At 42.7% G+C, this 17,439-nt stretch overlaps 1 protein-coding gene across 5 annotated transcripts in view; it reads left to right on the top strand.

Annotated features, from left to right (window-relative positions):
* LOC115085754 overlaps nt 1–17,439 on the top strand; it is a 1,125,639-nt gene that overhangs the window by 40,544 nt on the left and 1,067,656 nt on the right. The gene's annotated exons all lie outside the window — the stretch shown is intronic.

Here is a 17,439-nt window from a genome sequence, read left to right as displayed (position 1 = left end):
ATGTGTCTTCATGAAATGCTTTGCAATGGTGGTGGCATGTTTATGCAAACTGGGAGTGAATGTGCATCCCTATCTGGATGATTGGCTGGTCAAAAGCGCATCTCTGGCTGGAGCCAAGGAATTGATGCATATGGCCATCTGAGTGTTGGCGCTATTAGAGTAATTGGCTCAGCTGAGACTTAGGAGAGTGTGGAGGCCTTCCTAGTGGACGGACTGAGTTGGTTCTTGGAACCCCATGAGTGGTCCCCTGAACTGTTGGGTAGCACATCAGATTTTCTGCCATTGGGGCTCATGTGGTGTATCTGTTTGCATTCCCTTGGGAACAGAAAAGTCATACTCTTCTGTTCCACAAGGGGGGCACATGGCAGGCTAGCCTCTGATGCCTTTGCCCTGCATTGGGGCAATTTTGCTGTATGCATATTCTCCAATTCCGCTAGTTGCTCTGTTGAAGTTCAGAGAGTACAAGGCACCATGTTACTCCTAGCCCTCCTTTGGCCGAGATAGATCTGGTTCCCACTCTACTGGAAGTTGCCCATTGGGGAACCAATCAGACTGGGAATTTCCTTAGATTTCATCTCTCAAGATCAGGATAGGTTGTGCCATCTCATCATCAAGACCCCTGTCGCTTACTGCTTGGATGTTGAGAAGTTGATTTTGCAACTCCTTGAATTATCTGATGTGTCTTGAGAAGTTTTAGCTCAAGAAAGAATTCCACTAGAAAATAAGTGGCTGAAGCCACTTAGATTCCACTAGAAAATTTAAGTGGCTGAAGCTAGCTGTGTGGCGTGAGGAAAAGACCCTAGATCCTTTTTCATGCTCCACACAAACCTTGCTTGTTTACTTTCTACATTTACCTGAGTCTGGACTCAAGCCCAACTTTGTAAGACTTCACTTTAGTACGGTTGACACCTACCACCACCAAGTTCTGTCTGGAAGCTCTGTAGAACTGAAGGATGCAGCTGGAGCTGAGATAGAAGCTGTAGAATGTGAGTGTTGAAAAGTAATGCTCCTGTGGAACTTGAAACAGGATTAGGAGGAGCTGCTAGCTTGCAGATGACCCAGTGCCAACTGAATGAAATTACAGGAGGGCAAACTGTCCCAGGCACTCCTGGTGGCAAGCGCCCAATAGGAAGAGGAGAGAGGCATAAAGAGAGACAAACAAAACAGGAAAGATCCAATAAAGAGCTCAGAATCATTGAAAAGATAACCAATCAGGAGGGAGATCTCCACAACATGCAAAGAAGCCAAACTGTGCAATATAAATGAGATGACAGAGTGGCAGCATAACAAGGAAACATATATACATATATCTAAATACATTGCAAAGGCAGAACACTGTCAAGCCATATGAAATGTAGAGCTTTGTTTTTTATACAAACTTGCCTATTTCATTTCATATTGTTTCTAAATTGAAATGATGAAAAAAAAAATTCATGAAATTTTTTAAAAGGTTTTCAGTTAGTGCATAGTTTTACAACTCAAATAGTGCATCTGAAATAAAAAACAAAAAGAAAGTATGCACAAAAAAAAATTTAAAAAAAAAAGGGGAAAAACAAATTGAACTGAGTTTTTTTTTTTTTTGTTTTTTTTTTTTAATTGATGCACACCCCTAATGAAATTACACTCAAAGACTTAAATATGTGTACCCTTAAGAGTAGAAAAGGAGATATGACAGAAGCATTCAAATACCTCAGTTATGATACACAAAAGGCAAATATTTTTCTGTGGAAATGAAGTTTTGAAACAAAAAGTTATGAGATGAGGCTCTGGGGTGGGGGAGGGTGTAGACTGAGGAGTTACAAAAGGAAATATATTTTTATTGAATCTTATATTTCACTTTTTCAGGCATTATAAAGCGGATTCACCTGCTGTAAGTATTTCCCTGTTTCCAGAGGGCTCACAATCTTAGTTTTGTACTTGTTACAGTATATAACAAAAACAAAACAAATAAAAACTCCTTAAATTCCTCTGGGGACAGGGAAATAACTACAGTACCTGAACATAATCCTCTTTGAAGTGCCTGAAAAAGCGGAATATAAATCAATAAAATTAAAAAAAAATATATATATTTCATCCCAGCATAGATGGTAAGTGCATGGAACAATCTTAGTACCCAATGTATTTTATTATGTAACGTGATGGGGTGTGTATATATATATATATATATATATATATATGTTCTGTAATGTTAAGGTCATTTATAGAATATACAAATATTAAGGCCGATTTATTTATTTAAACATTTTTATAGACCGACAGTCGTTGGGAACATCACATTGGTTTACATATAACGAAATGCCGCAAACAGGCTTTACAGAGAACTAGAAACTGGAGAATAAAAAAACTAAGACCTATCAAAGCAAAATGTATAACCATGTATAGAGAAACATAATTTTACAGACAAAAGAATGACCTGAAAAAGTATTTACAGTCAAAGTATATCGCTAAATATAGTGACAGGATATTTACAGTCAAAGGGTTTGGAGAAGAAGTATTTACAGACAGTGAATATCGCCAAATGTAAGGACAAGATATTTAGAGTCTATACGCTGTGAAGAAAAAGTATTTGCAGTCGAATGGATGTGGTGATGACTTACTAACCTTCTAAAGTGGAAAGATTGAGGAGCAGCGAGTTAATGGGGTAGGGGCTAACGGCAGGTCTGTAAGCTTAATGGTGCGGTATGAAACTAGAGAGGGAGGGTGATGTGTCAGGGAGAAAAGGGGGGGGGAGGGGTGAAGGGTGTCTTGCAAGGGGGGCTTGGGTCAGGTAGTTCAAGTGTAAGCCTGTTTGAATAGCCAGGTCTTAAGGTTCTGTTTAAATTTCTTTGTGCATGGTTCTTGGTGAAGATTAGAAGGCATGTTGTTCCATAGAGCGGGACCTGCTGTGGAAAGTGCACGGTCTTTGGACGTAAGTTTCGGTGAAGGTGTGTGCAGTGCTGCCAAATATTGGTTTCTGGTGGGTCTGGTAGGGGTGCGAAATAGGAGGTACTCATTGAACCAATGCATGTTTTGATTATGAAGTGATTTGTGGATGATAGTAAGAGTCTTGTATATGATCCAGGATGTGTTTGACAGCCAATGCAGATGTTTGAGGACAGTGGTGATATGATAATTTCTGTGGGCATTGGTGAGAATACGGGCGGCGGCATTTTGGAGCATTTGGAGGGTTTGGATTGTGTTTTTGGGAAGGCCTAGGAGAATGGCATTGCAGAAGTCAATTTTCGACAGTATGGTAGATTGGAGTACTGTGTGAAACTCGTTGAGATGTAGAAGAGGTTTCAGTTTTTTTTAGCATGTGTAGTTTGAAGAAACAGTCTTTTAAGGTGGAGTTGATGAACTTTTTTACGTAAAATTGATTGTCCAGTGTGACGCTGAGGCTACGTACATGTTGAGAAAAAGTGATGGTGGAGGGTGGTGTGTTGTGCAGGGGGAAGTTAATGTTAACATTGTGTGGTGAGATGATTAAGAGCTCAGTTTTAGCGGTGTTGAGCGCAAGGTAGTTGTTTGAAAGCAATGTACTGATTGCAGCGAGGGCAGTTTCCCAGGTCTTAATGGCTTCAGGTAATGTGTTAGTTACAGGTATGAGGATCTGTATGTCGTCTGCATATATAAAATGCGGAAGACCAAGTTCAGAAAGGAGATGGCAGAGGGGGAAGGAGGTATATATTGAACAGGGTGGAAGACAATGAGGAACCTTGTGGGACGCCTTGTGTCTGGTTGATTGGTTTAGATTCACTGTTCCCAATTTTTACTCTGTATTGTCTGTTGCTTAGGTATGATTGAAACCAGCGAAGTGAGATGCCGGAAATGTCAATTTCTTTAAGGCGTTCTATTAGAATGTTGTGGTTGACGATGTCGAATGCAGAAGATATGTCTAGGAGGGCCAAGGTGTACGATTGACCTTTGATAAGGCCTTTCAGGATGTACTCAGTAAGGAAGATGAGGAGGGTTTCGGTACTGTGGTATTTACAGAAACCATATTGGGATGGGAAGAGGATGTGATGTTCATCAAAGTAGTCAGTTGTCGATTAATTGTTTTTTCTAAGATTTTTGCTATAAAAAGGGTAGGTTGGAGATGGGGCGAAAGTTGGCAGGGTCGAGGTTAGGTTTTTTTAATATAGGTTTTACTATAGCTTGTTTAAGTTGGTTTGGGACTGTACCAAGCAAGATGGATCTGTTGATAATGTTGGATATAGGTTTGGAAATAATGTTGGGGATGGTGAGGAGGGCTTTTGTAGGGATGGTGTCTGAGGGGTGAGATGAAGGTTTAATTTTCTTTAGAATGGATTCTGTTTCTAATGAGGTCGTGGTCTCGAATGAGTTAAGTACGGCAGTAGTTTTAATTGCTTGGGTTTTTGTGGGCGTGGAAGTTGTAGAGAAGCGTGACATAATGTCTACTTTATCGTGGAAAAATAGTGCAAGGTCTTCACATTTAGCCTTGTCATCTGTATCTGGGGTGGGGGTAGGAGTAGTTTTAGTTAAATTTGTTATGTATTCAAATAGGGCTCGAGCATTAAATTGGAGTTGATGAATTCTTTGGGCATAAAAGTCCCTTTTAGTTTTGTTTATAGATTCTCGATAAGTGTGAAAGTAAGATCTAAACTTTGCCAATTGGGTAGGAGATGGATCTTTACGCCAGCTCTTTTCTTGCTTTCTTAGGTTGTGTTTCATGTTTTTCAGCTCAGGTGTGTACCAAGGTTTTTTTTTTATTTTTACTATTTAATGGGTTAATTTCTCGAGATTGTGTGGGGCAGACATTATTGGCAACAGTGCTGGTAAGTTGATTCCAAGAGGAGAGAGCAGAATCAAGTCTAGTTTGCTGAGTTCATTAGAGAGGGCTGCGATGAGGTCATCTGTTTTGCAAGGTCTTCTGAAGTGAAATTTTGGTTTTTTTTGGTGCTTGTGGGGGTGAGTATTTTTTATGGAGCAAGTAGTTTCGATATGGAAATGGTCGGACCAGGGGATGGGATTGCATGTAGGAGGGTCTGGTCGGATTAGGGAGTTAGTAAAGATAAGGCAGACCACACCCTTGATCTTATGTGTAGGGTTAGAAATTATCTGCTTGAAGCCTAGGGCGTTGAGTGAAGCTAGAAGGGAATAGCAGGAGGATGATATGGGTACAGAGTCCACATGGAGATTGAAGTCTCCAAGGATAATCGCTGGTGAGTCTATGTTTTTGGTGATGTATTCAATAATGGGGGATGGGTTATTGTCGAGTTGCCCTGTCGGGGAGTATATTAAGCAGATTTGGAGGTTGGGTGATTTAAATAATCCGATTTCCAGTTTGTGAAGCGGAGTGATCGTTTGCAGTGTTAATCTAAAGGCCTTTTTTGCGGCAAGAAGACCTCCTCCTCTTTTCTTGGGTTTAGGAATAGAGAAAATGTCATCATATGAATTGGTTGGAAGTTGGTTTAGTAAAACAGAATCAGAGTCCTTTAGCCATGTCTCGGTAAGAGCACAGATGTCAGGGCTATCATCAAGGAGAATGTCATTGAGTAATACTGTTTTTTTGACAATTGACTGTGCATTTAAGAGAAGGATTGTGAAAGTGATAAGACCAATTAGTTGGGTAAAAGGGGTGATCATGATGGGGAGAAGTGTTCTGTGATGTTCATAGAGGGTTTTAGGCTGGGGAGCAAGAACTATAGGAGAGGAGTGCTTGAGTGTGGGTATATGGCGGGGTGAGCCTAATGGACGTTATTGCGGTCTAGGATGTGTGTTGCTTAGTCAAAAGTTCGGTGAAAGGTTCAGGGAGGGTAGATAGGTAGCCTGAAGATGGGAAGGGTAAGGGTCTAGAGGGCAGGAATACTTGAATGGAACAGGCTATGGGAAGACCTAGGAAGAAGTGCCAAAAAAGGGAAGTGAGGGTGAATATTGGAGGGTGAATGGGCTTTAGACTAGTGTTTCCCAACCCTCTCCTGGATGCACACCTAACCAGTCAGGTTTTTAGGATATCCATAATTTATTTATTTATTTATTTGTTGAGTTTTATATACCGTCATTCGGTAGAGCCATCATAACTGTTTACAAAAATATACATTTTTCTTAGCAGTTATGTAACAGAAAAAACAATGTGAACGTTATACATTTTCTTAGCAGTTGTGCAACAATAAAAAACAATTTGAACAATATCAGAAATAAACATATCAAGTCCAGAGAGCATTATTAGGTTGGAAGAGAAGGGTATGCAGTTCAGGGTGAAGAGAATGTATTAAGAGGTTTATAACTGAGAGTTCAGTTGAGAGATGGAATGATCATCGTCTGAGGGTCAGTGTAGAATTTGTGGAACATTAGTGTTTTTAGGTCCTTTTTGAATATTTTTAGGTCGTGTTGGGTTCTCAGGAATTTAGGTAGGGTGTTCCAAAGTTTAGGTGAAGCAATTGAAAAGGCTCTTTCTCTTGTGGTAATGAATATGCATGAGATAGATTTGTATACATTGGAGACCCAGGGTATGCTGATCAATCTCCAATTCCCCTTCTCCCCCCCCCCCCCCCCCACTGTTAAAGCGGAGAATGCTATTGCAGTTACATCAAAAGTATCAAGGCTTAATGGTTGAGGGTAGTAATTCCCATGCTTCTCCAAAGGGTAGATACTGTCGCACCGAGCGGGTTATCCCTATGCGCTCTTTTCTTCATTTCTTTCCTCTAGCCTTTAGGGATCCACAGTGTTTATCCCATGCCCCTTTGAATTCTCTGACTGTTTTCATCTTCACTACCCCCTCTGGAAGGGCATTCCAGGCATCCACCACCCTCTCTGAAGAAATTCTTCCTGACGTTGGTTCTGAGTCATCCCCCTTGAAGTTTCATTTTGTGACCCCTGGTTCTACCGTTTCCTTTCCAATGGAAAAGGTTCAAAGTTCGTGCATCCTTAAAACCTTTCAGGTATCTGAAGTTTCTTATAAAGGAAGCTAGGGATGGGAGAGAATTCTGGGTGGATGCAGCATGCTGTGCATGTTGATTTTTCTTATGAGAGCTTGATGAGAAAGTGAGGCAAGGCCTTGGTTATACAGTGACTTGTAAAAGTATTCAACCCTTCTAAAAAGTCAGCAGATTTATTTGGTTTACAAATTACACTTACATAGATTTTTCCAGACAGTATGTTTATTGCAAACCAGTATGTTCTTAAAGTAAAATTTCAAAGTCAGAATTCAATTTCTGCATTTTTTGTAAAATTAAAATTACCTAAAATGCTATTTGATAAGTGTTCAACCCCTTCAGACTAGTAATTGGTAGAACACCTTTTACTGCAATAACAGCTTTAAGTCTGTTGGGGTAAGTTTCTACAGCTTTGCACACTGTTTGGGAGTGATTGTTGCCCATTCTTCCTGTCAGATTTGCTCCAGGTTGTTCAGGTCGGTTGGATGATGCTTATGGACTGCAATTAGTGCCAATAGTGCCACAGATTCTCCATTGGGTTGAGATTTGGACTTGGCCATTGTAGAACATTCATCTTTTTGTTTAAATGCTCCTGTGTTGCTTTGGGATCATTGTCCCGCTGAAAGGTAAACTTTCTCCCAAGTTTTAGTTTTTTTTAGCAGACTGAGGCAGGTTGGTTTGCAAAATCTCTCTGTATGTTCACAATCCATCCATCCTTCAATTTTAACAAGATGCCCAATCCCCGCTGAGGCAAAGCATTCTCAAAACATGATGCAGCCACCCCCATATTTTATTGTTTGGATGGTGTTTGCTGAGGAGTGGGCAGTGTTAGGATTGTGCCACACATGGAGTTTGGATTTTTGTCCAAAAAGCTCCATTTCTTGCCTCATCTGACCACAAAACATCCCATGTTTTAACTGGGTCACTCTGATGCTTTCTGGCAAACTCCAGATGTGTTCTGATGTGGTTTTTCTTCAGTAATGGCTTCTTTCCAGCCACCCTCCCATACAGGCCAGCTCTATGCAGAGCTCTTGATATGGTTCATTGGTGCACCTCCTCTCTGAACTCTGTAGCTCCTTCAAAGTGATTGTTGGCCTCTCTGTGGCTTTCCTTTCAAGTCTCCTTCTTGGTCCATTGCTGAATTTTGAGGGGCAGCCTTGTCTATGCAGTGTCTGGGTGGTATGATGCAGCTTCCATTTATCCCAGGACAAGCAGGATATAGTCCTCATATATGGGTGACATCATTGGACAGAACCCTATCGTGGAAAACTTTCTGTCAAAGTTTCTAGAAACTTTTGACTGGCAACTGAGCCACCTGAGCATGCCCAGCATGCCATGATCCCTCGAGCCACAGGGGTCTCCCTTCAGTCTTCTTTTTTCCACGCTGCTGTTAGCCTCGCGGTGAAGGAGCCCTGTGTGGTAGTTTTCACACATTATTTTTCTCAATGGAAAAAGTTTGAGTTTTTCAAAGTTATCCCCTCCATAGGGGTCTCCCTTTTTCCACCGTATGGTGAGTACAATTTTTCCGGTCGATACCGTTATTTCAAATTTTTAGTCAGAAGGCCATAGACGGCTGTCCGGCCTTCAAAATGGCGACCAGGTTTAAGAAATGTCCGAATTGTCCTCACACCATGTCCATTACGGACCCACACGTTGAATGTGTGTTGTGTTTGGGCGAGAGACACGATGTATCGACATGCCCACAGTGTGCTGAGATGACAGCAAAAGGCAGACTGGCTCGTCTGGAGAAGATGGAGCATCTTTTCCATCTTCAGTTGCTGCCATCGACATAGATTCAACACAGTAGTCTCCAGCTGGAGCGGCAAAAAAGTTAGTACTTAAAACACGACGTTGTCCCGATGAAGCTGGTGCCCGATCATCTCAGACTCCTTCTCAGTTGTCTATAAAAACCACCTCTGTGCTAGAGAAAAAAAGCACCGAGCATCGGGAGAAACGGCACCGGCATCGAAGAGCTCTGAACCCAGATCTGGGATCGATGCCTATCAAGCCGACTCTGGAAAAACCTCGGATAGAAGAGTCATCGATACCCTCGATGCCTATCACTCCCAGGCGATTCCCACCGATATCAGTGCCGGGTACCGTGCCACCACAGGGATCTGTGGAAGAGCCGGTTCTGCCTTCACTGCCACCCCCTATAGCTGCTCTGACTTCACCAGCTATAAGGGCGGAACTGGACAGTTTCATCCACCAGGTGGTTAGAGAAGCTCTATGGGAGATTCCATCGAAGACATCACCAGCACTGCCACTGATTCCATCACCGGTACCGATTCCATCACCGATACAGATACAGAAGCTGATACCTGATTTCACACTATTTGCGCCAATACTCGCCAAGCTAGATGCTCTTATCGCTGCCATTCCGGTTCAACCATTATCATTGGGATCAAAGACTCCAATTCCCAGTCCTGAGGACAATGATGTCTCGAAACGTTTAGCAATGCCTGAACCAATACCAGGACCATCGGGGATTTCACATCAGAGACCTTCATTTTCTCCATTCATTCCATCGATACCGTCGATGCCTTCGATGCCACCATCCCACCCTCGCTCCACTCCTCCTCAACAAACTTCTTCGGACATCTGCGATGAGGGAGACACAGGATATTTTATCGGATCCATCCCCTCCAGAAGAGAGGAGAAAGTCCCCTCCAGAGGACCTGTCTTTTTCCAATTTTGTAAGAGATGGCTGATACCATCCCTTTTCAGTTAGTGACAGAAGAGGACACCAGACAAAAAAAACCCTAGCGGTTTTACAAGTTGTGGATCCTCCTAAAGAAGTTCTGGCAATCCCTGTACATGAAGTACTCGTGGATCTCCAGCACAGACTATGGGAACACCCTTGTACCATATCACCAGTAAACAAGCGGACTGACGCCACTTACCTTGTGCAGCATATTCCAGTTTTTCAGAAAACCCAGCTTCCGCACCAGTCTGTTGTAGTGGAGTCAGTCCAAAAGAATTCGAAGAGAATCAGACCACACTCATCTACGCCTCCTGGGAAGGATCAAAAGTGTTTGGACACTCTTGGCCGAAAAATGTTTCAAGGGTCCATGCTGGTTTCCAGAATTGCATCATATCAGTTATATATGACTCAGTACCAGCGCAATTTGTGGAAGCAAATGCAAGAGCTGTCTGAATCACTTTCTCAACAGTTCCAGGATTCCTTTAATAATATCATTTATAAAGGCCTAGAAGCTGGGAGACATGAGGTCCGTGCAGTCTGACAGTTTCAAAATATTGTCCAGAATGGCTGCAACAGGAATCGGTGCTCATAGATGGGCCTGGCTGAAAGCTTCGGACCTTAGGTCAGAAATTCAGGAAAAATTGGCAGACCTTCCTTGTGCAGGAGACAATCTCTTTGGAGAGAAAGTACGGGATGCTGTAACACAGCTGAAAGAACATTCGGAAACTCTACGTCAACTCTCTTCTGTTCCACCAAAGTCACAGTCTTCTGCACGACGTCCAGCCAGGAAAGACTCTAGAAAGGCCTATTATAGGCCACGGAGATACTATCCCCCAGAACACCGTGGCAGGGCATCCAGACCAGCCCAGAGGGGCCAAGCTAGACAACCAAGAGCACCTAGGACCCAACCTTCTCCTCAGACAGGCCCTGCATCAGGATTTTGAAATCCTGCCAGAGGACAGCAGCCTCTCCACCAACCCGACCCCAAACCTACCTGTAGGAGGTCGGATCTCATATTTTCGTCCCAGTTGGTCGCACACCACCACAGATCAAGGGGTACTCTCCATCATATCTCAAGGTTACCATCTGGACTTTATCAAAGTACCAAACGACACCCCACCAAGCTCGTTTTGGGTACCACAAAATCATTCCTCACTTCTGCAAACAAAATTAACCACCCCTCCTGAGTGCCAGGGCCGTGGAACCAGTTCCCAGACCTCAGCAGGGCAGAGGATTCTTTTCCTGCTATTTCCTCATTCCAAAGAAAAAAGGAGGCCTAAGTCCCATCTTAGACCTTCGAAAACTCAACAAATTTCTATGGAAGGAAAAGTTCAGGATGGTATCCTTAGGCACCATGCTTCCTCTATTTCAAATGGGAGATGGGCTCTGTTCTCTGGATCTTCAAGATGCTTACGCTCATATTTAAATATTTCCCCCTCATCACAAGTTCCTGCGTTTCCTAGTGGGTCACAAACATTTTCAGTACCGGGTGCTGTCATTCAGACTTGCCTCAGCACCAAGAGTGTTCACAAAATGCCTAGCTGTGGCAGCGGCCCATCTATGCAAGGAAAGCATACATGTATTCCCGTATCTCACTGACTGGCTCATCAAGAGTCAATCAAGACAAGGAGCTCTTGACTCCCTCAAACGCGCAATCAATCTGCTTCATTCATTGGGATTTCTAATCAACTACAAAAAATCCCATCTTCTACCATCTCGCATTCTACAATTCATATGAGCAGAATTGAACACAACTGTATCCAAAGCCTTCCTCCCAAAGGACTGCGCAGAGACTCTATCCACTTTAGCGAGCTCTCTGCGCACACAAAGCAAACAGCAACTGCCCATCAGTTCCTCATTCTGCTAGGTCACATGGCTTTTACGGTTCATGTAACCCCTATGGCCAAATTAGCCATGAGAGTAACACAATGGACTTTGCGATCACAATGGATCCAAGCCATTCAACCACTGTCGTCTCCAATTCAAATAACCCACCAGTTACGTTCATCACTCCTCTGGTGGACAAACATGAACAACTTGCTAACAGGTCTACCATTTCAGCAACCAGTTCCACAAGTGACCTTAACTACAGATGCATCCACCTTAGGTTGGGGGAGCACATGTAGACAATCTTCAGACTCAAGGTACTTGGACAAAACTCGAAGAAACATTTCAAATCAACTTCCTAGAGCTTCGAGCTATACGTTATGCTCTATATGCGTTCAAGGACTGCCTTTCACACAAGACTGTCCTCATACAAACAGACAACATAGTTGCCATGTGGTACCTGAAAAAACAGGGAGGAACAGGCTCTCTTATCTCCTTTGCCAGGAAGCTGCGCAGATTTGGGACTGGGCCCTAACAGATTCCATATTTCTCCGGGCCAATTATCTATCAGGCATACACAACGTACTTGCGGATCGCCTCAGTCGTCAGTTCCATCCCCACGACTGGTCCCTGGATCCAGAGATAATGACCAGAATCTTTCAACATTGGGGTCAAACAACAATAGACCTCTTTGCATCCGAACTGAATTACAAAGTGGACAGATTCTGCTCCCTCCACAGGAGAGAAACCAGTTAGCCATGGATGCCTTTGCTCGCCCCTGGAATTCAGGCCTCCTATACGCGTATCCTCCGATACCGCTCATAACAAAAACTCTAATGAAGCTACAACAGGACAAAGGGTCAATGATACTCATAGTCCCGTCTTGGCCTCAACAAGTATGGTTTCCCATACTTCTCGACCTCTCGACCAGAGAACCAATTCGCCTGGGCTCAGCACCCACTCTCATAACTCATGACCAGGGCAGGTTGTACTATCCCAACCTTCAAACCCTTTCCCTCACAGCCTGGATGTTGAAAGCTTGATCCTGCTGCAACCACTCAGTCTTTCAACTAATGTCTCTCAAGTGCTTGTAGCTTCACAAAAGCCTTCCACATGAAGATCCTATCATTGTAAATGGAAAAGATTTGCACACAAAAAAAGTATTGACCCCTTTTCCTTCCCCACGTCATCTTTATTAGACTATCTCTGGTACCTTTCAGACTCTGGGCTCCAGACTTCTTTGGTCAGGGTACATTTGAGTGCCATCTCAGCATACCACAAGGGAATAGGGGATGCCCCTATATCAGGGCAACCCCTAATCAGTAGATTTATGAGAGGTTTGGTTCAGCTAAAACCCCCTTTATGGCCTCCAGTCACAGAATGGGACCTTAATGTAGTACTAACAAGACTCATGCGTTCTCCTTTTGAACCCATTGATTCCTGTGATGATAAATTTCTTACATGGAAAGTTCTCTTCCTAGTAGCTATTACGTCTGCTAGGCGGGTTAGTGAGTTACAAGCACTTGTCATACACAAGATTTCTACATGACCCGAGTGGTTCTCCGTACTCACCCTAAATTCCTTCCTAAGGTGGTTACGGATTTCCACTTGAATCAGTCCATTGTCTTGCCCACTTTCTTCCCAAGACCTCACTCTCACCAAGGGGAGAGGGTCTTGCACACCTTAGACTGTAAACGTGCACTTGCTTTTTACCAAGTCCGCACTGCAGCCCATAGGAAATCAACCCAGCTCTTTGTTTCTTTTGATAAAAACAAACCGGGTAAGGCAGTGGGCAAACAAAGTCTCTCCAACTGGCTAGCAGATTGTATAGAGTTTTGTTATGACAAAGCAAGCCTTTCCCTCCGGGGGCGAGTAAAGGCGCACTCAGAGCAATGTCAACCTCAGTAGTGCACTATCGTTCAGTACCAATTGCTGAGATTTGTAAAGCAGCAACATGGAGCTCTCGTCACACCTTTGCAGCACATTACTGTTTGGACAAGGAAGGACGACAAGATTCAGCTTACGTACTATTTGTCTTACAGAACTTGTTCCCAGTATAATCCCAACTCCTTCCACATCCAACCTGCTATGATTTCAGGCTTCCTCAATTTTAGCCAACAGTTCTCCAGTTGCTGTGTCTGTTGCACAAGTTGTACGCTGTTGGTCCAAACTAAATACGAGTCAGCCTGTAGCTTGCTAATCACCCATATGTAAGGACTATATCCTGCTTGTCCTGGGATAAAGCAAAATTGCTTACCTGTAATAGGTTTTATCCCAGGACAAGCACTTTATCCCAGGACAAGCAGGATATAGTCCTCACAAAACCCACCCGCCACCCCGCGGAGTTGGGTCCGAAACGTTTTGTTATTTTATTTTTGACTGAAGGGAGACCCCTGTGGCTCGAGGGATCATGGCATGCTGGGCATGCTCAGTGTGCCAGTCAAAATTTTCTAGAAACTTTGACAGAAAGTTTTCCATGATAGGGCTCCGTCCAGTGATGTCACTCATATGTGAGGACTATATCCTGCTGTCCTGGGACAACACCTATTACAGGTAAGCAATTTTGCTTTCCTCAGTATTGATTCAGAAGTGCTCACTGGGATATCCAAGCACTTGGATATTATTTTGTAGCCTTTTCCTGTCTATAACTTTATCTTTAATTTCCTTACAATGCTTTTTTGTCTTCATTTGCACAGCTTTCGTTCAGATTCATAGTTTGAGCAATGGAACTGGAATTAGGGGGTCTTTTATCTAGAAAAGCTGACCTTTTTAATGATTCACAGGTAGAGGCCAGTTGTAAGCCAATTGTTAGGGCAATATCTTTCATCTGTGTAAACTTGGAGCTTCTACCTATGCAAGCAGCATTTTTCAGTTTTTAATTTTATTTTACAAAAATGCAGAGAAACAATGAATTATGTCTGAAAATATAATTTGAGCATACTGGTTTGCAACAAACACAGTCTGGAGCAATCTGTGTAACTATTTGTAATCCATGCAAATCTAACTTTCTAGGGGGTCGAATTCTTTTGCAAGATGAAGTTTTCAATGTCCTTTTAGTCTGCCCTGGGATGTTCTGTATTCAAATAATTTTGTGTTTGGATTTTTAGGATTCGGATGGGGATTTAAGATGGTAGTTCTTCTGCATTAAGAGATCCTTCAGCTGTCTCTAATTTCTTTCTTTCTCATAGGGGTGGAAAATATTTAGAAAACTTAGGTACCATCCAATCTTTTTAGGTGCCTTTTAGTTCTGATTAAGTCCATTTTTCTTTTTCACATTTTTTTTTCTGTGCATTTCTCTGGTTATTTTGCTTCTTTCTGTTCTCTGCAGCCTCTGTGATAGGTTTCTCCTTTTTGTGGTAACAGTCAGATGATAAAAAAAAAAGAAATTAGTTGCCAGGCCACCAAATGCCTGACACTTTTTTAAACTTGCCAGCCTACATCTCTCTCCCATCCCTTAACCTATAGCCACAGTTGGTAGTGTTACTTCACCACCTGTCCAGTATTGACCCATATCTCTCTGCATCACTATCTTTTTGTCTTCAGGTACTGTGGTGAGATGCTTCTCATACTGATGAGTGTTAAGCATGGTTCTCATTGCCTCAGGGTCCTGGGCTTTAGGACTATCTGTTTTAAGATGAAGTGATACCTTTTAGGAGGAGCTGGGAAGATCTTAGTGAAGCAGAATAATATGTTGGGGTAGAAAGGTGCTTGGCATGCCTTGAACCCTGGTTCTGCCTAATCAGAAGCTGGTGCTCTGTTAGTGGTCACAGAGTGACTGTAACTGAGGCAGCCTCAGATCATCCCAACGACTCAAAGTGGTCCTCAAGGGCTCAAAAAGGGTTGCTGGGAAAGGCCAGTGTTAGGGCAACTTAATGTCTGAGAGTTGCAGGAGGGGATCTGCAAGATGTGGAATTGTGCCTGTAGATTTTGCCTAGACTGAATTAAAATACCATTGAAGCAACTTGGTACCCACATGTGCCATGACAATTGGCTTCTCCACAGCACTCTCTAAATGTTAGTCTAAGTCTGGTCCAAGAAAAGCTATTGTATGTGTGCACCCAATGCAAAGAGCTCCTAGATCTCAGAGAATGAGCCCTATCTCTGGAGGCCAGAGCAACAGACCTTGAGGAGCTGAGGCAGATGGAGAGGTATATAGAGGAGACCTTCAGCAACATCTGAGCGGCTCCAACACCAGTCAAGCAGCTCTTATGCTGCTTTGAAGGATTAAAAGTACCTGACACGAGACCACGACCTTGGTGTGGCAGGAAGTGATCCTATAGCTAGAACCTGCCCTTCAGGTGATGCCTGAAGGGCATCAAGGTTGCATCTCCAGGGCCGTGTGCCCAGGGGGAATATTTAGGACAGTCGTTATAGTGGGTGATTCGATCATCAATATTGTAGATAGCTGGGTGGCTGGTGAGCATGAGGATCACTTGGTAACTTGCCTGCCTGTTGTGAAGGTAGCGGGCTCACACGACACCAAGTGATCCTCATGCTCACCGAGGCCTGTGATGCAGACAACTTAATGATGTGGACACCTTACAAAACAATAGAAAATGGGACTAGTCCAGTTATCTTGACAGTATTTGTAAATTAATTTGAAGATGAATGGGCATACAAGTTTGAAACTATCTATTTCCCCTATGAAGAAAGGATAAATAGGTTAGGGCTGTTCAGCTTGGAGAAGAGACGGCTGAGGGGGGATATGATAGAGGTCTTTAAGATCATGAGAGGTCTACAACAGGTAAATGTGAATCTGTTATTTACTCTTTCGGATAATAGGACTAGGGGGCACTCCATGAAGTTAGCAAGTAGCACATTTAAACTAATCGGAGAAAATTCTTTTTCACTCAATGAACAGTTAAGCTCTGGAATTTGTTGCCAGAGGATGCGGTTAGTGCAGTTAGTGTAGCTGGGTTCAAAAAAAGGTTTGGATAAGTTCTTGGAGGAGAAGTCCATTAACTGCTGTTAAATCAAGTTGGGTTAGGGAGTGGCCACTGCTATTACTGGCATCAGTAGTTTTTGGGTACTTGCCAGGTTTTTGTATCCTGGATTAGAAACAGGATGCTGGGCTCGATGGACTCTTGGTCTGACCCAGTATGGCAATTTCTTATGTTCTTATTCCTGTAATAGATGACACCTTTCGGATGGGTAAGTACTGCACACATTTTTAAGCCATTCATGGGTGATAATTTGTTAGGGGTAATGTCAGTAGTGGTCATATCATTTAAGCCTTTTGTATATGTTGACTCTTATAATCATGGTTCTGGTTCCTTTGGAGTGTTCCAACACACTACCTCTTTTTTGGTGTGGTTTTTTTTGTTTTGTTTTTACTATTCATGAAAAAATTTATACAAATAAATCCCTAGTATCTAAAGGTGATTGGCTCCTTTAAAAAAAATCATACTTCACATTAGCTGTTGCCCCATGGATTCCCAAGGATAGAGATCTTCTTTAACCATCCCTTTCTGTCCCCTTTCTGGAAGAACAGCCAGCCTCATGAATACTTTAATATGCTATCAGAGTTAGTTGTCCACAGGTTCCCAGAGATATTGCACAACTTGCATTGGTTTGTCTCCTGCTAACGCTTGTTATAAGTGTACAAGAGTGTTTTCTCTCAAATTAAAATTGGAGCAATGTATCTTGTGGAGATCTATCGAGCGACTTCTTCTCAAACACCACCAACTCTTCTAAGAACCCTCACACCCATCTCGGAAGTGCAATCTATCACTCCAGTTAATAATACACCTGTGATTCCCACACGTGTTTAATACATTAACATAAAATAATCATTTGAAAGTTAAAGGGTGTGTAATAAATTAAAACAGAATATGCAGATGTTCTAGTTTTTATGGTTATGCAGTTAGTTTGATTTGAAAAAAAAGACAGTGTTTTGGCTTGGATGATTCTCATTGGTTGGTCTGTAGACTTTGATGATCAGGATTGCTGATACTTTCTGGGATACATTGCCTAGTATGACATCTGTGTGAATAGTTTGAGGTATTCTTTATTTACATTTGTGTTGCAAACAGT

This window comes from Rhinatrema bivittatum, chromosome 2 (genome assembly GCF_901001135.1).
Source record: "Rhinatrema bivittatum chromosome 2, aRhiBiv1.1, whole genome shotgun sequence".
Lineage (NCBI taxonomy): Eukaryota > Metazoa > Chordata > Amphibia > Gymnophiona > Rhinatrematidae > Rhinatrema > Rhinatrema bivittatum.
This window is presented reverse-complemented; position numbering and strand designations above follow the sequence as displayed.